Source organism: Oncorhynchus mykiss, chromosome 4 (assembly GCF_057628025.1).
Source record: "Oncorhynchus mykiss isolate SJ-2025 chromosome 4, ASM5762802v1, whole genome shotgun sequence".
In the NCBI taxonomy this organism is placed as follows: Eukaryota; Metazoa; Chordata; class Actinopteri; order Salmoniformes; family Salmonidae; genus Oncorhynchus; species Oncorhynchus mykiss.
In genome coordinates, this window is record NC_143025.1 from 34763924 (window position 1) to 34787979 (window position 24056).

Consider the following 24056-nt stretch of genomic DNA (forward strand, 5'->3'; position numbering starts at 1 on the left):
TCATCTGGGACCCACGAGCTAAGCCCAAGGGACTACTAGGGGGGCACTTGAACATTCGTAGTGTCATTCCAAAAAGTGATCAAATTCAACATCTACTCACAGACTCCAATCTTGACTTCCTCTGCCTCTCAGAGACATGGCTCCATAAAACTCTCCATATGCTGCTTTGATTGTGCCTGGCTACAATGTTTTCAGGAGAGACAGGATTGAAGGAAGAGGAGGGGTTCTGAAGATTTACATTAAAGAACATATCCGAAGTAAACAAATTGAGTGGTCATGTGATAATGAACTAGAATGTATTTGCCTGAACGTTACACTCCCCAAATGTATTTTACCCTTATTGGAATGTATAGGTCACCTTCCACCAAAAGTGTGTTTTTTGATCAGTTTAAAAACATGTTTAGGGAATGTGATTTTGGGAAAGAGGTCATCTTAATGGGAGATTTTAACATTAATTATGAAGACAAGTCTTGTAGGAAAACCCTCAAACGGATCACTAATACCTTTGACCTTACACAGCTAGTTAAAGGGCCAACCAGGGTGATTTGTTGCTCTAAAACACAGATTGATTTGGTGTTCAGTAATAAACCAGAGAGAGTGACTAAATCATTCAATATGGTTACTGGGCTGTCTGATCATAATCTGACACTTATAGCCAGAAAGCTGTCTAAGAGCAGGTTTAAGCTCTCTACTGTTAGAAAGCCGGATCAACTAAGAATACCTAAGAGTGAATTAAACTATTTTGAAAACGCAATTAAGGGAATTAACTGTAATGATCTCTTGTCCTATACAGACGTGGAAGCTGATAGTCAGGTTTTTCTATCCACAATCCAGACTACAATAAATGGTTTCCTAAAGAAAATCAAATCCAAACCTGGCCAAAAGAGCACTCTTCTTTGGCTGAATGGAGAAATCTGGAAACTGATGAAAGAATGAGATTATGCTCTAAAAATAGCCTTAAGATCCACATTGGAGCATGACAGACGTAAATTTACCATGTTGAGAAATAAGGTGATGAAAGAAATCAGACAGGTCAAGGCAAACTTTTTTATTAACATAATTGGTGAAGCAAAGGGAAATTCTAAATTGATTTGGGAGAATCTAAAAAAGTTAACAGGGAAAGACCATAGTAACACTGCAAAAAGACTAGAAATCATGGTGAATAAGAATCTAACACAGGATGCAGTCAAAATAGCAATAGCCTTCAATTCCTACTTTATTGACTCTGTCAGGGTACTGACAGAGAACCCCTCCACTGGTTTCGTGGGCTCAGTGCTAGTGAATGACGCTCAACCTGTCTTCATCATAAGGGAGGTTTCTGAGTCAAAGTTGAACATGGTGATTAGCTCACTAAAGAACTCTAAAGCCAACGGTGTGTTGGGGCTGGACTCTACCTTTCTTAAAAACTACAAAGAGTTACTCATTGGCCCCATTACTAAGGTCACCAACACATCTATTGGTCTCAGGGTTTTTCCAAGGTTATGGAAGTCGGCCATAATAACGGCCATCTTTAAATCGGGCGACCCTGCTGACGTGAGTAACTACAGGCCCATTAGTATACTACCTGTGGTGTCAAAGGTTGTTGAAAAGTGTGTAGCAGAACAACTCAACAACAGCCACTTCACATTACACTCCTATGCAGTTTGGCTTCAAAGCGAAACACTCCACAGAAATGGCCAACTGCTTTCTTCTGGAAAATGTGAAGTCCAAGATGGACAAAGGGGGCGTTAATTGGGGCTGTGTTTCTGGACCTAAGGAAGGCTTTTGATACTGTTAACCATGGGAATCTCATCACAAAATTGTCCAAGTTCAACTTTTCCCCGATGCCTTGAGATGGGTGAAATCATACCTTGAAGGCAGGACTCAATGTGTCAGAGTGAGCAATGAGCTGTCGCCCATTCTTAGCTATGATATGGGCGTGCCCCAGGGGTCAATACTGGGGTCCCTCCTGTTCAGCCTGTACATTAATGAACTGCCTTCCGTCTGTACTGGGTCTGAAGTTCAAATGTATGCAGATGATAGTGATATATGTGCATGCAAAGAGCAAACAACAAGCTGCACAAGAACTCACTACTGTAATGGCCCAGGTTACAAAGTGGCTCAGGACTTATGTTTGCATCTTAATGTGAAAAAAACAGTTTGCGTGTTCTTCACAAAGAGGGCAACAGATGCTACTGAACCAGATGTCTATGTGTCATTGGAGAAGCTCCAGGTGGTATCTGATTTTAATAAGTACCTTGGAATCATACTTGATTCCAACCCCTCTTTTAAAAAGCATGTGAAAAAGGTCATTCAGATTCAACCTAGCTAATTTCCGATTTATACGAAATTGTTTGACTACAGAAGTAGCAAAACTGTACTTCAAATCTATGATACTCCCCCACTTAATATACTGCTTGACAAGTTGGGCCCAAGCTTGCTGTACAACATTAAAACCTATTCAGTCTGTCTACAAACAGGCCCTCAAAGTGCTCGATAGGAAGCCCAATAGCCATAATCACTGTTACATCCTCAGAAGCATGAGCTCCTGAGTTGGAAAAATCTTGTGGAATACACTGACACATGCCTTGTATTCAAGATCCTAAATGGCCTGGGTCCCCCTTCACTCAGTATTTCTGTTAAACAGAAAACCCAAACATATGGCAGCAGATCCACAAGGTCTGCCATGAGAGGTGACTGTATAGTTCCCTTAAGGAAAAGCACCTTTAGTAATTCCGCTTTCTCTGTGAGAGCTTCCCATGTCTGGAATACACTGCCTTCAGACACACATAACTGCACCACGATCACACTTTCACAAAATGTATGAATACATGGCTAAAGGTCAATCAGATTTGTGATCATAATCTCTAGCTGTGTATTGCTGTTTCCATGTTGTCTGTAGCTTGTGAGGTGTGGAAACACTTTGTTGCTTTTTTTTAATGAATTTTGTCTTGCTGCTTTTTGCTTTTCTGCTTTTGTTCTATGTTGCTCTCTCTGTATGCTACGTCTTGCTTGTCCTATGTTGCTCTGTCTGTCTGCTATGTCTTGCTTGTCCTATGTTGCTCTGTGTGTGCTCACTGCTCAATGATTGTCAATATTGTAATTGTTTTTAATAACCTACCCAGGGACTGTGGTTGAAAATTAGCCGGCTGGCTAAAACCCGCACTTTTACTGAAAGGTTGATTAATGTGCACTGTCCCTGTTAAAATAAACTCAAACTCAATCAGAGTTACACATGGAATAAACAAACATACTGTCAATAACACAATAGAAAAAAGTATATGTAGAGTATGTGCAAATGAGGTAAGATAAGGGAGGTAAGGCAATAAATAGGCCATAGTTGCGAAATAATTACAATCTAGCAATTTAAACACTGGAGTGATAGATGTGCAGAAGATGAATGTGCAAGTAGAGATACTTGGGTGCAAAGGAGCTAAACAAATAAATAACAGTATGGGGATGAGGTAGTTGGATAGGCTTTTTACAGATGGGCTATGTACAGGTGCAGTAATCTGTGAGCTGCACTGACAACTGGTGCTTAAAGCTAGTGAGGGAGATATCAGTCTCCAGCTTCAGTGATTTTTGCAGTTCGTTCCAGTCATTGGCAGCAGAGAACTGGATGGAAAGGTGGACAAATGAAGAATTGGCTTTCAGTGTGACCAGTGAGATATACCTGCTGGAACGTGTGCTACAGGTGGGTGCTGCTATGGTGACCAGTGAGCTGAGATAAGGCGGGGCTTTACATAGCAAAGACTTATAGATGACATGGAGCCAGTGGGTTTGACGACTAAAATGAAGCGAGGGCCATCCAACGAGAGCATACAGGTTGCAGTGGTGGGTAGTATATGTGGCTTTGGTGATAAAAGGGATGGCACTGTGATAGACTGCATCCAATTTGCTGAGTAGAGTGTTGGAGGCTATTTTGTAAATTACATCGCCGAAGTCGAGGATCGGCAGGATGGTCAGTTTTACGAGGGTATGTTTGGCAGCATGAGTGAAGGATGCTTTGTTGCGAAATAATAAGCCAATTCTAGATTTAATTTTGAAATTGGAGCTGCTTAATGTGAGTCTGGAAGGAAAGTTTACAGTCTAATCAGACACCTAGGTATTTGTAGTAGTCCACATATTCTAAGTCAGAACCGTCCATAGTAGTGATGCTGGACGGGTGGGCAGGTGCGGGCAGCGATCGGTTGAAGAGCGTGCATTTAGTTTTACTTGCATTTAAGAGCAGTTGGAGGCCACGGAAGGAGAGTTGTATGGCATTGAAGCTCATCTGGAGGTTAGTTAACACAGTGTCCAAGAAGGACCAGAAGTATACAGAATGGTGTCGTCTGCATAGAGGTGGATCAGAGAATCACCAGCAACAAGGGCGACATCATTGATGTATACAGAGAAAAGAGTCGGCCCGGGAATTTAAGCCTGTGGCACCCCCATAGAGACTGCCAGTGGTCCGGACAATAGGCCCTCCGATTTGACACACTGAACTCTGTCTGAGAAGTAGTTGGAGAACCAGATGATGCAGTCATTTGAGAAACCAAGGCTGTTGAGTCTGCCGATAAGAATGTGGTGATTGACAGAGTCGAAGCCGTGGCCAGGGCGATGAATACAGCTGCACAGTATTGTCTTTTATCGATGGCGGTTATTTTCTCTTATCGATGCTTGGTGTCATCGTCCATTTGGAAGACCCATTTGCGACCAAGCTTTATTAACTTCCTGACCAATGTCTTGAGATGTTGCTTCAATATATCCACATAATTTTCCTGTCTCATGATACTATCTATTTTGTGAAGTGCACCAATCCTTCCTGCAGCAAAGCACCCCCACAACATGATGCTGCCACCCCTGTGCTTCACGGTTGGGATGGTGTACTTCAGCTTGCAAGCCTCCCCCTTTCTCCTCCAAACATAACGATGGTCATTACAGCCAAACAGTTCTATTTTTGTTTCATCAGACCAGAGGTCATTTCTCCAAAAAGTCCAATCTTTGTCCCCATGTGCATTTGCAAACCGTAGGCTAGCTTTTTTATGGAGGTTTTGGAGCAGTGGCTTCTTCCTTGCTGAGCGGCCTTTCAGGTTACGTTGATATAGGACTCATTTTACTGTCGATATAGATACTTCTGTAATCTTCACAATGTCCTTTGCTGTTGCTCTGGGATTGATTTGCATTTTTCGCACCAATGTACGTTCGTCTCTAGGAGACAGTACGCGTCTCCATCTTGAGCCGTATGTGTCATGTATTGTCATGTTGTGTCTTTCTGTCCTTTCCTTTCACCCTGTCTCCCTCTGCTGGTCGTATTAGGTTACCTTTTCTCCCCCGTTTCCCACCTGTTCCCTTTTTCCCTCTGATTAGGTCCCTATATCTCTCTCTGTTTTTGTTCCTGTCCTTGTCGGATTCTTGTTTGTTGTGTTTCATGCCTGAGCCAGACTATCGTCATGTTTGCTGTAACCTTGTCCTGTCCTGTCGGAATCTGCCGGTCTATCTGAGCCTACCTATGTTTGGTTATTAAAGAAGCTCTGTTTAAGTTAGTTCGCTTTTGGGTCCTCATTCACTCACCGTAACAGAAGAATCCGACCAAGTATGGACCCAGCGACTTCGGATCCTCTCCACTCAGCCGTCGAGATCCAGGGAGCGATGCTAGGCAGACACGAGCAGGAATTGTCTGCTGCTCGACATGCCGTTGAGACCCTGGCCACCCAAGTCTCCCACCTCACAGAACAGGTTCACCATCTCCGCCTCGATCCACCGGCCACTTCCAGGGCTTTCGAATCTCCGGAGCCCAGAATCAATAACCCGCCGTGTTACTCTGGGGAGCCCACTGAATGCCGCTCGTTCCTCACCCAGTGTGATATTGTGTTTTCTCTCCAGCCCAACACTTACGCCAGGAGCACTGCTCGTGTCGCCTACGTCATATCTCTCCTTACTGGACGGGCTCGTGAGTGGGGCACGGCCATCTGGGAGGCAAGGGCTGAGTGTACTAACCAGTATCAGGACTTTAAGGAGGAGATGATACGGGTTTTTGATCGATCTGTTTTTGGGGAGGAGGCTTCCAGGGCCCTGTCTTCCCTATGTCAAGGCAATCGATCCATAACAGACTACTCTATTGAGTTTCGCACTCTTGCTGCCTCCAGTGGCTGGAACGAGCCGGCTTTGCTCGCTCGTCTTCTGGAGGGTCTCCGCGCAGAGGTAAAGGATGAGATTCTCTCCCGGGAGGTTCCTTCCAGCGTGGATTCCTTGATTGAACTCGCTATTCGCATTGAGCGACGGGTTGATCTTCGTCACCGAGCTCGTGGAAAGGAGCTCGCGTTCTCCGTTGCCCCCCTCTCCGCATCACTACCATCTTCCTCTGCCGGCTCGGGAGCTGAGCCTATGCAGCTGGGAGGTATCCGCATCTCGACTAAGGAGAGGGAACGGAGAATCACTCTGTCTCTATTGCGGTTCTGCTGGTCATTTTGTCACTTCATGTCCAGTAAAAGCCAGAGCTCATCAGTAAGCGGAGGGCTACTGGTGAGCGATACTACTCCTGTCTCTCCTTCAAGATCCTGCACTACCTTGTCGGTCCATCTACGCTGGACCGGTTCGTCAGCTTCCTGCAGTGCCTTAATAGACTCTGGGGCGGAGGGCTGTTTTATGGACGAGACCTGGGCTCCGGAACATGACATTCCTCTCAGACAGTTAAGGGAGTCCACGGCCTTGTTCGCCCTGGATGGTAGTCCTCTCCCCAGGATTCAGCGTGAGACGCTACCTTTAACCCTCACTGTTTCTGGTAATCATAGCGAAACCATTTCTTTTTTGATTTTTCGTTCACCTTTTACACCTGTTGTTTTGGGCCATCCCTGGCTAGTTTGTCATAATCCTTCCATTAATTGGTCTAGTAATTCTATCCTCTCCTGGAACGTCTCTTGTCATGTGAAATGTTTAATGTCTGCTATCCCTCCTGTTTCCTCTGTCTCTTCTTCACAGGAGGAGCCTGGTGATTTGACAGGGGTGCCGGAGGAATATCACGATCTGCGCACGGTGTTCAGTCGGTCCAGGGCCACCTCTCTTCCTCCACACCGGTCGTATGATTGTAGTATTGATCTCCTTCCGGGAACCACTCCCCCCCGGGGTAGACTATACTCTCTGTCGGCTCCCGAACGTAAGGCTCTCGAGGATTATTTGTCTGTAGCTCTTGACGCCGGTACCATAGTCCCCTCCTCCTCTCCCGCCGGAGCGGGGTTTTTTTTTGTCAAGAAGAAGGACGGGTCTCTGCGCCCCTGCATAGATTATCGAGGGCTGAATGACATAACAGTTAAGAATCGTTATCCGCTTCCTCTTATGTCTTCAGCCTTCGAGATCCTGCAGGGAGCCAGGTTTTTCACTAAGTTGGACCTTCGTAACGCTTACCATCTCGTGCGCATCAGGGAGGGGGACGAGTGGAAGACGGCGTTTAACACTCCGTTAGGGCACTTTGAATACCGGGTTCTTCCTTTCGGCCTCGCTAACGCTCCAGCTGTCTTTCAGGCATTAGTCAATGATGTCCTGAGAGACATGCTGAACATCTTTGTTTTCGTTTACCTTGACGATATCCTGATTTTTTCACCGTCACTCCAGATTCATCTTCAGCACGTTCGACGTGTCCTCCAGCGCCTTTTAGAGAATTGTCTTTTTGTGAAGGCTGAGAAGTGCACTTTTCATGCCTCCTCCGTCACATTTCTCGGTTCTGTTATTTCCGCTGAAGGCATTAAGATGGATCCCGCTAAGGTCCAAGCTGTCATTGATTGGCCCGCCCCTAAGTCACGCGTCGAGCTGCAGCGCTTTCTCGGCTTCGCGAACTTCTATCGTCGTTTCATCCGTAATTTCGGTCAGGTGGCAGCTCCTCTCACAGCCCTTACTTCTGTCAAGACGTGCTTTAAGTGGTCCGTTTCCGCCCAGGGAGCTTTTGATCTCCTCAAGAATCGTTTTACATCCGCTCCTATCCTTGTTACACCTGACGTCTCTAGACAGTTCGTTGTCGAGGTTGACGCGTCAGAGGTGGGCGTGGGAGCCATTCTTTCTCAGCGCTCCCTCTCTGACGACAAGGTCCACCCATGCGCGTATTTTTCTCATCGCCTGTCCCCGTCGGAACGTAACTATGATGTGGGAAACCGCGAACTGCTCGCCATCCGGTTAGCCCTAGGCGAATGGCGACAGTGGTTGGAGGGGGCGACCGTTCCTTTTGTCGTTTGGACTGACCATAGGAACCTTGAGTACATCCGTTCTGCCAAACGACTTAATGCGCGTCAGGCGCGTTGGGCGCTGTTTTTCGCTCGTTTCGAGTTCGTGATTTCTTATCGTCTGGGCTCTAAGAACACCAAGCCTGATGCTTTATCTCGTCTCTTCAGTTCTTCAGTAGCCTCCACTGACCCCGAGGGGATTCTCCCTGAGGGGCGTGTTGTCGGGTTGACTGTCTGGGGAATTGAGAGGCAGGTAAAGCAAGCGCTCACTCACACTCCGTCGCCGCGCGCTTGTCCTAGGAACCTTCTTTTCGTTCCCGTTCCTACTCGTCTGGCCGTTCTTCAGTGGGCTCACTCTGCCAAGTTAGCCGGCCACCCTGGCGTTCGGGGTACGCTTGCTTCCATTCGCCAGCGTTTTTGGTGGCCCACCCGGGAGCATGACACGCGTCGTTTCGTGGCTGCTTGTTCGGTCTGCGCGCAGACTAAGTCCGGTAACTCCTCTCCTGCCGGCCGTCTCAGGCCGCTTCCCATTCCCTCTCGACCGTGGTCTCACATCGCCTTAGATTTTGTCACCGGACTGCCTTCGTCAGCGGGGAAGACTGTTATTCTTACGGTTGTCGATAGGTTCTCTAAGGCGGCTCATTTCATTCCCCTTGCTAAGCTTCCTTCTGCTAAAGAGACGGCACAAATCATCATCGAGAATGTTTTCAGAATTCATGGCCTTCCGTCAGACGTCGTTTCGGACAGAGGTCCGCAATTCACGTCTCAATTTTGGAGGGAGTTTTGCCGTTTGATTGGGGCTTCCGTCAGTCTCTCTTCCGGCTTTCACCCCCAGTCTAACGGTCAAGCAGAACGGGCCAATCAGACTATTGGTCGCATCTTACGCAGTCTTTCTTTTCGCAACCCTGCGTCTTGGTCAGAACAGCTCCCCTGGGCAGAATACGCCCACAACTCGCTTCCTTCGTCTGCGACCGGGCTATCTCCTTTTCAGAGTAGCCTCGGGTACCAGCCTCCGCTGTTCTCATCTCAGTTCGCCGAGTCCAGCGTCCCCTCCGCTCAGGCTTTTGTCCAACGTTGCGAGCGCACCTGGAAGAGGGTCAGGTCTGCACTTTGCCGTTATAGGACGCAGACTGTGAGGGCTGCTAATAAGCGTAGAACTAAGAGTCCTAGATATTGTCGCGGTCAGAGAGTTTGGCTCTCCACTCAGAACCTTCCCCTTAAGACGGCTTCTCGCAAGTTGACCCCGCGGTTCATTGGTCCGTTCCGTATTTCTCGGGTCATTAATCCTGTCGCAGTTCGACTTCTTCTTCCGCGATACCTTCGTCGCGTCCACCCGGTCTTCCATGTCTCCTGTATTAAGCCCGTTCTTCGCGCCCCCGCTCGTCTCCCCCCCCCCCCCCCCATCCTTGTCGAGGGCGCACCCATCTACAGGGTCCGCAGGATTTTGGACATGCGTCCTCGGGGCCGTGGTCACCAGTACCTCGTTGATTGGGAGGGGTACGGTCCTGAGGAGAGGAGTTGGGTTCCCTCTCGGGACGTGCTGGACCGTGCGCTGATCGAGGATTTCCTCCGTTGCCGCCAGGTTTCCTCCTCGAGTGCGCCAGGAGGCGCTCGGTGAGTGGGGGGGTACTGTCATGTATTGTCATGTTGTGTCTTTCTGTCCTTTCCTTTCACCCTGTCTCCCTCTGCTGGTCGTATTAGGTTACCTTTTCTCCCCCGCTTTCCCCCAGCTGTTCCTTGTCTCCTCCTAACTACCCATTCACCCCGTTTCCCACCTGTTCCCTTTTTCCCTCTGATTAGGTCCCTATATCTCTCTCTGTTTTTGTTCCTGTCCTTGTCGGATTCTTGTTTGTTGTGTTTCATGCCTGAGCCAGACTATCGTCATGTTTGCTGTAACCTTGTCCTGTCCTGTCGGAATCTGCCGGTCTATCTGAGCCTACCTATGTTTGGTTATTAAAGAAGCTCTGTTTAAGTTAGTTCGCTTTTGGGTCCTCATTCACTCACCGTAACAGTATGAACCAAGGATGAACCAGACTTGGAGGTCTAATTTTTTTTCTGAGGTCATGGCTGATTTCTATTGATTTTCCCAAGATGTCAAGCAAAGAGGCACTGAGTTTGAAGGTAGGCCTTGAAATACATCCACAGGTACATCTCCAATTGACTCAAACAATGTCAATTAGCCTATCAGAAGCTTCTAAAGCCAGGACATAATTTTCTGGAATTTTCCAAGCTGTTTAAAGGCACAGTCAACTTAGTGTATGTAAACCCACTGGATTTGATCATACAGTGAATAATAAGTGAAATAATCTCTCTGTAAACAGCTGTTGGAAAGATCATGTTCTTTTACATCACATGTTGTAGGTCTGTTCATGCTAGACAGTATTCAAACATTTGTCATATTATGGACATTACTAGACAATCAGTTTGGTGGTTTTAGTTGACTAGTGTCTTACTGTTGGCCCAATGTTAATGCAAGTAATACAATAATTCAATACAAGACAGATGTACAGTAGCATGTGAGTCTGATTATAATGTGAGATTGTGTTCTCGTACTGTACGTCACATATTCATAGGACACAGCATTATACAATATATGACATAGTACATTTGTCCATTGCATATTATTGCTGGGGTACATTACATGTTATACTATGTTAAAGTGCAGATAGTTTAAAGTGCTGTATGACAAGTATATGCAAGAGTATAATATGGTCATATATTCCTTATATTTTTGACACAATGAGAGCTCTCCCTCAGCAGCAAGTCCACTGAACACCCCTTTCCTGCTAGGTTGTCACAGAAAAACACAGACCTGCTTACCTGCTACTGACCTTTCCAGTGGGCGCTGTCATAGTTACTGCTTCTGAAATGTCATACTCCAGCAGCGTGATGGAAAACCCATCAACACATAGAGCCTGCTTCTCAAATGGCACCCTATCGCCATATAGTGGACTATATTTAGTTTAGGGTGCCATTTGGGATGTGGCCATAGGGAGAAAACCCTTCATCTCATTTTCCAACGGTGTTGTCTAAAGTCACCTTCATAATGCAAGTAAGAGAAGCTATATGAAAAGCCTGTTTCATATACTGGTGTCAACATAGCATTTAACTTCTAATGACAGGGTCTGTGTTTGTGAAGTAAATCTATAGCATGTAATTCACTGCAGTCTAGTCAGGTCTAGTGGTAGAGTGACACACAGTCTGCATCCCAAACAGCCGTATTTCCTACATACTGCTTTTGACCAGAGCCCTTGCACAATATAGGGAATAGGGTGCGAAGTGGGACACATTCACAGAGGAATGTGGAGAACAGCAATCATAGGATGCGTCCGAAATGGCACTCTATCCCTACACAGAGCATTACTTTTGACCAGAGCCCAAATGGCCCAATTCAAAAGTAGTTCACTATGTAGAGAATAGGGAGCTATTTAGGTTGAATCGATAGAGCTCAGGATAAGTGGGTGTAGCAGCCATCAGCGAAACCCTGAGAAGACATTATGGGATAATTATGTTTGTAATAGGACTATAACAGGCGGATATAATTTCTCTCTCCTGCAAGATGTCTCTGTTGTTCTCCTCTACCATTTAGTGTAGTTTTGCTACCAGGATTTTGGTAATGGCCAGAGGCAGCAGCCTGTATTTGTTTTATCACATAATTGTTATTGTCATGGCAAAACCTGTGTGACCAAATATGATTAAGATTAGCGGTGGCTAAGGTGTCAGATAACGGGGATCCGAATCAAGAATACAGAATAAAGGATTAATCTGCTCTAGGAAAGAGTAAGCTCACTCCGAAGTGCTGTAGTTTTGCTGCCAGGTACTTGGTGATAGGAAGTCACACAATGGTCATTGTCATCATAAAACCTGTGTGACCAAATAAGAAATAAGGATTGCCCTTGTGGACAGAGCATGCTCACTTAGAATTGTTACAGGATGTGGAAATATCCCACCACCAAGTACCCTTTGAAATGAAATAATGCAACAAAAAAATCTGACCTTGTCACAAACGCCAGGAGTGGTGGGTGCAGAGTCAGATGCAGAGAGCAGAGGATACTGGGGAAACCGACTTTATTAGGGTTCCCAAAACGAACTGGAGAAAATCAACAGAAAATACTCCAACCCAACACAGGGCACAAACGGACAGGAACACAAACACGCACAACCTGACAAACAGAAAAACAACCCCGCACAAAAATAGGCGGGCCTAACAGGCTTAAATAGACATGAATCAAGAAACAAAATAAGAGACAGGTGCAACCAATAAGACCAAACAAACAGAAAATTAAAAGGGGATCGGTGGCGGCTAGTAGACCGGCGACGACGACCGCCGTGGGCCGCCCGAACAGGCAGGGGAGCCACCTTCGGTGAGAGTCGTGACAGACCTGCATCTGTACTGCTTTATGGAGTGCTCTACAACACAATGAGCCTACCTACACTGTAAAATTACACTTTGGTTAGTTTGTCTGAAATCAAATAAAAAAGTTTGACCTCTCAATGTGATTTTTTGTATTGAAAGAAAGCTTCTGAATTTCTTTCAACAAATCATGCACATTCACATTGCCAAGCAGTGGGTCCAATTTAGCATTGGCAGCCTATCAGAAGAGTTTAAGGTGTGGCCTATTGGTGCTTTCAGTTTGTTATTTTTGGCCACCTGTGAGAGAGAATGTCATTACAGATAATGTGTTCTGTTTTATTTTATGATTATACCTTCACTGCTAGCTCTGAATTTATTATTACATACATTTGTGTAAGGACTTTGACACGGAAGCATCTGGAAAGGTTTCCAATGATGTGTTGGTCACCATTTGGTTACAATAAGTCTTATGTAAAGGAAGACTTAATATCTTGATTAACATGAAATTGATTTTATTGCTTGCACCCCCCCAAAATACCAGAACGTCACCTAAAGAACAGATTTTGCGGTAGCCGGCGCTACACAAAACGCAGAAATAAAATATAAAACATTCATTACCTTTGACGAGCTTCTTTGTTGGCACTCCTATATGTCCCATGAACATCACAATTGGGACTTTTTCCCGATTAAATCTGTCATTGTATACCCAAAATGTCATTTGCTGAAGGCCAGTCATTTCCTGGAAAATGCCCCTTTACAAGACGCAACGTCACTTTTTAAAATTACAAAAGTTGCCTATAAACCTTTACAAATCACTTGAAACTACTTTTCTAAACCAACTTTAGGTATTAATAAACGTTAATAATCTATAAAATTATTCACGGGGCGATCTGTATTTGATAGCAGCAAGTCTGGAAATCATCGGCCATGTTTTCATTTTCACAACATCCTGTGGTGCGCCTCAAGTCAGGAAGGGCCTATTCGTGACGTAACCAATGATAAATGAGGCAGAAATTGACAGCAATGGCGACATCATGTAGAAGCTGTAGACGTTTACAGGGGATTCGCATATATTTTCTGTCGCCTTAAACAATTCATTGAATGGCGGATTAATATTATTTTTGTGTTTTTGGTAAACAGTTTTACCAGGGATTTTTACTCCTAAACACGTTCTGTTATAGCCACAGACTCGATTTAACCAGTTTTAGAGACTTCAGAGTGTTTTCTATACACACATACTTATCATATGCATATACTATATTCCTGGCATGAGTAGCAGGACTTTGAAATGTTGCGCGATTTTTAACAAAAAGCTGCAAAAATTCGCAGCATCCTAAAGAGGTTCATCGGTCTCAAACTTGTAATTTCACATTTGAATACATTCAATAAGATTTACAAGTATAATTTATTTTCAGAATTCCATTTACTAGTATTAATATTCTGCCGAAAAAATACACTTGCAGATTTTGAATCTGCGTGCGTTTGGAGTTCTGTCACTGTTGTCACGTTAACAAGAGATTCGTAAGCTTGTAAAACGTTTTGTACGTTTGGAAAAAAATATTTGCAATTGAAAACTTTATTTGCTCTCTGGGGGCAGGACCTTCTATTCAGTTCCCTCTGCCAAAACCACAACCGCCCCACCATTGGCTGGATTTTTCCATGGATGAAATGTCAGGAAGTAGCTCCCCACATGAGCAAGAGAGGATGAGCTCAATTAAACAAAAATGATCTACTTGAAAGTAACCGTATCTTTTATCTGTGTTCAATTTGTTTTGTGAAAAGGCATGACAGTAGTTTGCTTATCATGTGAAATATAATCGTATATTTCAGACGAACTCCAAACCAGCCATTGCATTGACAGCCGTTATTGCATTAGCTAGCTGGCCTCTGACATTCATCTTAGCTTTACTGTCAACTGGCTAGCTTTATCAGACAGCTTTAGATGCGAGGGGAAAATGTATATATTTGCCAGTTAGTTAAACATGTGATTGATGAAATTGATTGTAAATGCCATTATCTAGCTAGATGGCTCAATTGAAACAGCTGGGGGAAAGCTAGCTAGCTAACTACCACCAACCATCATCACTGCAGTGTAGCTAATGTTAGCTAGGTTTCAAGAAAAGGTAATATATACAGTACCAGTAAAAAGTTTGGACACAGCTACTCATTACAGGGTTTTTCTTTATTTTAACTATTTTCTTCATTGTATAATAATAGTGAAAACATCAACACTATGAAATAACACACATGGAATCATGTAGTAACCAAAAAAGTGTTAAACAAATCCAAATATATTTAATGTTTGAGATTCTTCAAAGTAGCCACCCTTTGCCTTGATGAGGTAGTCACTTGGAATGCATTCAATTAACAAGTGTGCCTTGTTAAAAGTACATTTGTGGAATTTGAGTTGTTTTATGACAAGGTAGGGTATATAGAAGATAGCTCTATTTGGTAAAAGACCAAATCCATATTATCACAAGAACAGCTCAAATAAGCAAAGAGAAATGACAGTCCATCATTACTTTAAGACATGAAGGTCAGTAAATCCGGAAAATGTCAAGAACTTTGAAAGTTTCTTCAAGTGCAATCTCAAAAACCATCAAGCGCTACGATGAATCTGGTCATGAGGATCACCACAGGAAAGGAAGAGCCACAGTTACCTCTGCTGCAGAGAATAAGTTCATTAGGGTGAATCAAGCCTTCATGGCCTCCATAGCCCTGTTTGGTAAAATACCAAGTCCATATTATGACAAGAACAGCTCAAATAAGCAAAGAGAAACGACAGTCCATCGTTACTTTAAGACATGAAGGTCAGTCAATCTGGAAAATTTCAAGAAATTTGAAAGTTTCTTCAAGTGCAGTCTCTAAAACCATTAAGCACTATGATGAAACTGGATCTCACGAGAATCGCCACAGGAAAGGAAAACCATGAGTTACCACAGAGTATAACTTCATTAGAGTTAACTGCACTTCAGATTGCAGCCCAAATAAATGTTTCACAGAGTTCAAGTAACAGACACAAATCAAATCAAATTATATTTGTCACATGCTTACTTAGAAGCCAACAATGCAGTTCAATGAATAGAGTTAATAAAATATTTACTCAATAAACCAAAGTTTAAAAAATCCAATAAATCACAGGTAACACAATAAATGCACATATCAATAACAAGGCTATATACAGGGGATACCGGTACCGAGTCAATGTGCGGGGGTACAGGTTAATCAAGGTAATTTGTAAAGTGACTATGCATAGATAATAAACAGCGAGTATCAGCAGTGTAAAAACAAAAAGGGGGGGTTAATGTAAATGGTCCGGGTGGCCATTTGATTAGTTTGGTTGTTCAGCAGTCTAATGGCTTGGAGGTAGTAGCTGTTAAGAAGCCCTTTGGTCCTAGACTTGGCACTCCGGTACCTCTTGCCCTGTGGTAGAAACGAGAAAAGTCTATGACTTGGGTGAATGGAATTTTGAATTTTTTTGGGCCTTCCTCTGACACCGTCTAGTAGAACTTTTTCAGGATCTGTGGACCGATGCCAAATATTTTCTGTCTCCTGAGGGGGAAAAGGTGTTGTCGTGCTCTCTTCACAACTGTCTTGGTGTGTTCGGACAAAGATAGATTGTTGGAGAACACCAAGGAACTTGGAACTCTTGACCTGCACCACTTCAGTCTCGTCTGTGTTAATGAGGGTCTGTTCGGCCCTCCTTTTCCTGTAGTCCACGATCAGCTCCTTTGTCTTGCCCACATTGAGAGATAGGTAGTTGTCCTGGCACCACACTGCCAGGTCTCTGACCTCCTCCCTACAGGCTCTCTCATCATTATCGGTGATCAGTCCTACCACTGTTGTGTCGCCAGCAAACTTAATGTTGGTGTTGGAGTCGTGCTTGGCCGTGCAGTCATGGGTGAATAGGGAGTACAGGAGGGGAGGAAGCACGCACCCCTGAAGGGCCCCAGTGTTGAGGATCAGAGTGGCAGATGTGTTGTTGCCTACCCGTACCACCCGGGGTTGAGTGATAGAGGGCTGCATCAGATGACTTGGCCTCCACAATTACCGTACTTAACCCAATTGAGATGGTTTGGGATGAGTTGGACCACAGAGTGAAAAGCAGCCACCAAGTGCTTAGCATGTGTGGCAACTCCTTCAAGACTTTTGGAAAAGCATTCCAGGTGAAGCTGGATGGGAGAATGCCAATAGTGTGCAAAGCTGTCATCAAGGCAAAGGGTGGCTAATTTGAAGATTTGTTTAACACTTTTTTGGTTACTACATGATTCCATGTTTTATTTAATAGTTGTGATGTCTTCACCATTATTCTACAATGTAGAAAATATAGAGAAACCCTTGTGTCCAAACTTTTGACTGGTACTGTATATTTGAAGACATATTTTGAAGACTTGTTACTGACCTTTGAACAAACCACTTAATTCCAATGACTGTTTATTGATTAATTGGTGACTAAAAAGTTGGCGAGAAAAATGCCACTCCCAATTTCTTTGCAAATAGACTACTAGGGTGGTTGGGTATCATTTGGCTGATGTGCAGATTTACATGAGTATTTAGTTAGCCTAGTTACTGACTGACTAGGATTATTGTTATTCATGTTTTTGTTGTTATTGCATTTCAGGTGGAGAGGAAGTAAATCACTAGAAACAGCATGCTGCCAGACCACCGAAGGACCCTGGAGGTATTATAGTCAATGCTAATGAACTGGATATTGTATTTGAATTGCCTATTTATATCAAAGGAACTAACAAAATGGTTGGAATGTTCAGCAACGTGCAGTAAATGCTAACACGGCTTTGGTGGTTAAACGTACATAATGTATTTGCATGCTGTGAAACACATCTTGTTACTGGCTTTTGAACACTTGTGAAACTACATTCCACTGCCTGTTTATGGATTAATTGGTGACTGAAATAGTTGGCAAGAAAAATGACCCCTTCAATTTCACTGCAAATAGTTTAGCTACCTAAAAGTAAACTGATGACAACTTAATCAAGCTTATGCATATATAAAACTGTTTACAAAGTGATGGCACATTAAAGGTAGTTATGGTTCTCCTCAGGTTGAAGCACATCCTTAACACCCAGAGAGATATAAAGAACTTTGCAACCTCCCTGCCACCAGGAAAATAATCTTGTTCTTCTTGGAGTTTATTCACAAGGTTAGATAGAGAATAACATGTGTGGATCTGTTTCTATCATGCAGAATTGTCGCTAAACGTTTACCTTGGGAGGCTCTTTCAATATAGACGTGGGTGATTTCTATCACAGGGGACTGAACTTTGAGCAGGTTTTTGTTGAATTCAGACCACAGTTAGTTGAATGAGGTGTAATTAAAGTTTTGGAACAAAAACCTGTGTACTCCTGTGTAAAGAAGCTATGGCTGTCATGAATTCAACTGACTAAATATAGTTACTATTTTCTTTTGTTAATCTATGCAGGTTTGTCATATGATTTCCAGGAGCCTGGTGGAGATGGACACAACCATAATCCAAGCAGTAATGGAAAAAGTACCCAATTGTCAAACTTGAGTCAAAGTAAAGAAAACTTAATAGAAAATGACTCAAGTAAAAGTGAGTCACCCAATAAAATACTACTTGAGTAAAAGTCTAAAAGTTGTATTTTTTTTTTTTAAATATACTTAAGTATCAAAAGTATAAATAATTTCAAATCCCACAGATTCCACAGTATGATTTTCATTATAATTGTTTTTACGGATAGCCGCGGGCACACCCCAACACATAATTTACAAACAAAGCATGTGTGTTTCCTGAGTCCGCCAGATCAGAGGCAGTAGGGATGAACATGGATGTTCTCTTGATAAGTGTCTAAATGGACCATTATCCTGTCCTGCTATGCATTCAAATGTAACACGTACTTTTGGGTTTCAGGGACAATGTATGGCGTAAAAAGTACATTATTTTCTTTAGGAATGTAGTAAAGTACAGCTACCCAACAAAAACTACTTAAGTAGTAGTTTTAAGTATTTTTACTTGAGTACTTTACACCACTGAATCCAAGGCAGGACATTTTCCTGCATCCAGGTTGAGGCCTGCTACCAGCAGGAACATGGAGCACTCCATGTCAGTAAGTCATGCATATTTTTATATATACAGTATATACTGTATAGCTAATACTCCACTCATATAAAGAGTGGAGAAGCCCTATGCACCATAAACCTTTCTACTTCTGGAGTAACTCCCTGTCTGATTAGAGGGTTTTGCTGGAGGCCCTGGGCCAATGGAGGTCAGGGGTGAGGGATCAGGGGTCAGAGGGAGAGAGAGTGAAGTTACAACATGAAGATACAACTTCAACCACAGAATAAGGCTACCTTCAAACCAAAACACAGCTGATTGGTTGTCTTTGCAACTATTTTGACAGACAACCCCCTGCCCAACACACTCTTCGTGGCAGGTAACCTGGTGGGTAGTATTGTTGGGCCAGTAACCAAAAGCTTGTTGGATCAAATCCCAGAGCTGACAAGGTGAAAAATCTTTCATTCTGCCCCTGAACAAGGCAGTTAACCCACTGTTCCCTGGGCCCCGATGACATTGATGTTAATTAAGGCCGCCCCCCGCACTTCTCTGATTCAGAAGGTTTGGGTCAAATGCTGAAGACACATTTCAGTTGAATGCATTTAGTTTTACAACTGACTTTGTATCCCCCCTTTCCCTAATCCTATTGAAAACCATTGACCTGCTGTGTCTTTTACACATCCATTTGAGTGAATGGAAATCACCCTTATAGTCCTCTATAATCAACAATAAATGTTAACTCTCTTGCTCTCTCTCTCTTTCAAGAGCATTCAGTACCTCTATCCATCTCTCTACAGGTGTTAGTGACAGAATGACCCAAGGACCTCCAGACCCTTCTGACCAACTACCTGTGATCTCTCCAGAGCACAGAGAAGAAAGCTCTGCTGGTGGTAGTATACTTTTTGCACCATGTAAACTTCCTTCACTATGGCAGTCTGACTGTGTGATGGCATATAGCATTTTATCCAGGACCACTTGTGTGAAAAACACATTGAGGATTGGTTCTAAACAACGTTTGCCATGTTTCAGTCGATATTATGGAGTTAATTTGGAAAAAAGTTTGGCGTTTGGATAACTGAATTTTCGTTTTTTTTGGTAGCCAAACGTGACGCCCCAAACGGACCGATTTCTCCTGCACAAAAAATCTTTCAGGAAAAACTGAACATTGCTATCTAACTGAGAGTCTCCTCATTGAAAACATCCGAAGTTCTTCAAAGGTAAAAGATTTATTTGAATGTTTTTGCTGGTTTTTGTGAAAATGTTTCCTGCTGATGCTAATGCTAAATGCTACGCTAGTTGTCAGTACTGTTACACAAATGCTAGTTTGAGGTTAACACCCCTGCCATCCTACAATCTAAGCTTGATGCCCACACTCTCACACAAATTATCAATGAACCCACCAGGTACAACCCCAAATCCGTAAACACGGGCACCCTCATAGATATCATCCTAAACAACTTGCCCTCCAAATAAACCTCTGCTGTTTTCAATCAAGATCTCAGCGATCACTGCCTCATTGCCTGCATCCGTAATGGGTCTGTGGTCAAACCCCCACCCCTCATCACTGTCAAACTCTCCCTAAAACACTTCAGCGAGCATGCCTTTATAATGGAATTGAGAATTTCAATAAGCATTTTTCTACGGCTGGCCATGCTTTCCACTGGCAACCCCTACCCCGGTCAACAGCCCTGCGCTCCCCACAACAACTCGCCCAAACCTCCCACACTTCTCCTTCACCCAAATACAGATAGCTGATGTTCTGAAAGAGCTGCAAAATATGGACCCCTACAAATCAGCTGGGCTAGACAATCTGGACCATCTCCTTTTTAAATGATCTGCCGAAATTGTTGCAACCCCTATTACTAGCCTGTTCAACCTCTCTTTCGCATCGATGTTTGAGATTCCCATAGATTGGAAAGCTGCCGCTGTCATCCCCCTCTTCAAAGGGAAGACACTCTCGATGCAAACTGCTACAGAGCTATATCTATTCTACCCTGCCTTTCTAAGGTCTTCGAAAGCCAAGTTAACAAACAGATTACCGACCATTTCGAATCACACCGTACATTCTCCGCTATGCAATTTGGTTTCAGAGCTGGTCATGGGTGCACGTCAGCCACACTCAAGGTCCTAAACGATATCATAACCGCCATCGATAAGAGACATTACTGTGCAGCTGTATTCATCGACATGGCTAAGGCTTTCAAATCAGTCAATCACAACATTCTAATTGGCAGACTCAACAGCCTTGGTCTCTCAAATGAATGCCTTACTTGGTTCACCAACTACTTCTCTGATAGAGTTCAGTATGTCAAATCGGAGGGCCTGTTGTCCGGACCTCTGGCAGTCTCTATGTGGGTGCCACAGGGTTCAATCCTCGGGTCGACTCTTTTCTCTGTATACATCAATGATGTTGCTCTTGCTGCTGGTGTGTCTTTGATCCACCTCTACGCAGACAACACCATTCTGTATACCTCCGGCCATTCTTTAGACATTGTGTTAACTAACCTCCAGATGAGCTTCAATGACATACTACTCTCCTTCCGTGTTAGTTGCCAAACCCACTGGCTCCAAGTCATCTACAAGTCTCTGCTAGGTAAAGCCCCGCGTTATCTCAGCTCACTGGTCACCATAGAAGCACCCACCCGTAGCACGCGCTCCAGCAGGTATACCTCACTGGTCACCCCCAAAGCCAATTCTTCCTTTGGCCACCTTTCCTTACAATTCTCTGCTGCCAATGACTGGAACGAACTGCAAAAATCACTAAAGCTGGAGACTCTTACCTCCCTCACTAGCTTTAAGCACCAGATGTCAGAGCAGCTCACATATCTTTGGACCTGCACATAGCTCATCTGTAAATAGCCCATCCAATCTACCTCCTCCCCATACTGTATTTATGTATTTATCTTGCTCTCTTCTTGCACATTCACCTTCTGCACATTCTACCATTCCAGTGTTTAATTGCTATATTGTAATTATTTCGGCACCATGGCCTATTTATTGCCTTACCTCTCTTATCCTACCTCATTTGCACATGCTGTATATATATTTTTTTCCTTATTATTGATTGTATGTTTGTTTATTCCAAGTGTAACTCTGTTGTTGTATGTGGCGAACTGCTTTGCTTTGTCTTGGCCAGGTTGCAGTTGCAAATGAGAACTTGTTCTCAACTGGCCTACCTGGTTAAATAAAGGTGAACCTTTTTTTATAAACTTAGGTGTACAGAGGCCCATTATCAGTAACCATCACTCCTGTGTTACAATGACACGTTATGTTAGCTAATCAATGTTTATCAGTGTAAAAGGCTAATTGATCATTAGAAAACCCTTTTGCAAATATGTTAGCACAGCTGAAAACTGTTGTTCTGTTTAATGAAGCATTAAAACTGCCTGCCTTTAGACTAGTTGAGTATCTGGAGCATCAGCATTTGTGGGTTCGATTACAGGCAAAAAATGGCTAGAAACAAAGACCTTTCTTCTGATACTCGTCTGTCCATTCTTGTTCCGAGAAATTAAGGAGTGGGCGGCCCCGGTGCACAACTGAGCAAGAGGGCAAGTACATTAGTGTCTAGTTTGAGAAACAGACAAGTCCTCAACTAAATAGTACCAAAAAAATGACGTTTCTAAGTGACCCCAAACTTTTGAACGGTAGTGTATATTTTAGTTGGCACACCTGTGTGATATCCTTTATACATTAATAAAATGTATTAAACTTGGTTTTGAGATTCGGATTGATGTTAGACCTTTTTAAATCATAAGCTCTAAGTGTTGTCTTGATGGATAAAGTCAGCATGTTGTCAGATGTTTAAGTTACAGTAGTTAGTAAAAATGAGAACAGGCTAAGAAAGAGATACTGTTTTGTAACCTATTAAAAACAGTGAAGAGGCAACTCCAGGATGCTGGCCTTCAAGGCAGTTTTCAGCTGTGCTAACATAATTGAAAAAGGGTATTCTTATAATCAATTATCCTTTTAAAATTATAAACTTGGATTAGCTAACTCAACGTGCCATTGGAACACAGGAGGGATTGTTGCTGATAATGGACCTATGTACGCCTATGTAGTTATTCAATTAAAAACATGCCGTTTCCAGCTACACTAGTCATTTACAACATTAACAATGTCTACTCTGTATTTCTGATCAATTTGATGTTATTTTAATGGACAAAAAAAGCTTTTCTTTCAAAAACAAGGACCATTCTAAGTGACCCCATACTTTTGAATGGTAGTGTATATCCCAGGCAAGACTGAGGAATAGGACAAATAGGCTGTTTAGATAGGCAGCTGAAGACTGACCTTTTCTTCACAATGTGAAAAGGAAGTGACGTGGAAAAAATATCATAATTGTGCTGCCTGTCTCAACACAGCCAAGGACAAGTAAATATACACTGAACAAAAATATAAAACACAACATTAAAGTGTTGGTCCCATGTTTCATGAGCTAAAATATGATCCAAGACTTGTTCCATATGCAGAAAAAGCTTATTTCTCTCTAATTTTTCACACATTTGTTTACATCTCTCTTAGTGAGCATTTCTCCTTTGCCGAGATAATCCATCCACCTGACAGGTGTGGCATATCAAGAAGATGATTAAACAGCAATTGGCATGCTGACTGCAGGAATGTCCACCAGAGTTGTTGTCACGCGGAGCAGAACAGGTGAACCCAAGAGCAGACTCAGACGAGGAGACTAGGATGAGGTAACCAAGGTATTTATTGAAACACAGGGGGAAGATGGGGTGCAGGCCAGGGGAAGCTTGGGCTGGTTGCAGAACGGGCAGAATGAGCAGAGGTTACGATCTGGTAGCATGGAAGTGGCAGGGCTGAGTATTTGTAGCGGTCTTGTAGCTGGTGGGGATCTGCTCTACCTCCAGCACACCTGTCTCCACCCACACAATCACACACACACAGAGAGGAAGAGGGAGAGAGCACTGGGGGAGTGGTGGCATGTTAGGGAGACACTGGATGAGAAGTAGAGGGCGTGGCAGGAGCAGATGTAACAGTTGTTGCCAGAGAATTTAGTGTTAATTTATCTACCATAAGCTTCCTCCAACGTTGTTTTTGAGAATTTGGCAGTACATCTCACAACCGCAGACCACATATAACCACGCCAGCCCAGGACCTTTGGGATCATCTGAGACCAGTCACCCGGACAGCTAATGAAACTGAGGAGTATTTCTGTCTGTAATAAAGCGTCTAATAAATATGTCCAAACATCCTCACAACTGCAGAACACGAGAATGGTGTCGTGTGGCCAAGTGGTTTGCTTATGTCCATGTTGTGAACAGAGTGCTCTGTGGTGGCGTGGGGTTATGGTAAGGGCAGGCATTAACTATGGACAATGAATACGATTGCATTTTATCGATGGCAATTTGAATGCAAAGAGATACCATGAAATGATCCTGAGGCCCATTGTCGTGCCATTCATCCTCCACCATCACCTCATGTTTCATCATGATAATGCACAGCCACATGTCACAAGGATCTTTACACAATTCCTGGA

General features: G+C 43.6%; 2 long non-coding RNA genes across 2 annotated transcripts in view; one reads left to right on the forward strand and one right to left on the reverse strand.

Moving 5' to 3' along the window:
- LOC149983993 (uncharacterized) overlaps nucleotides 1–13508 on the reverse strand; it is an 83693-nt gene extending 70185 nt beyond the window's left edge. The window contains exon 1 of the long non-coding RNA XR_016495214.1: nucleotides 13144–13508. This is a non-coding gene — a long non-coding RNA (uncharacterized LOC149983993). The remainder of the gene's footprint in view (nucleotides 1–13143) is intronic.
- A 691-nt stretch (nucleotides 13509–14199) lies between these two features.
- On the forward strand, nucleotides 14200–18139 carry LOC149983994 (uncharacterized). The gene is made up of 3 exons (XR_016495538.1): nucleotides 14200–14264; nucleotides 17147–17206; nucleotides 17966–18139. It is a non-coding gene; the product is annotated as an uncharacterized LOC149983994 (long non-coding RNA).
- Nucleotides 18140–24056: the final 5917 nt, after the last annotated feature.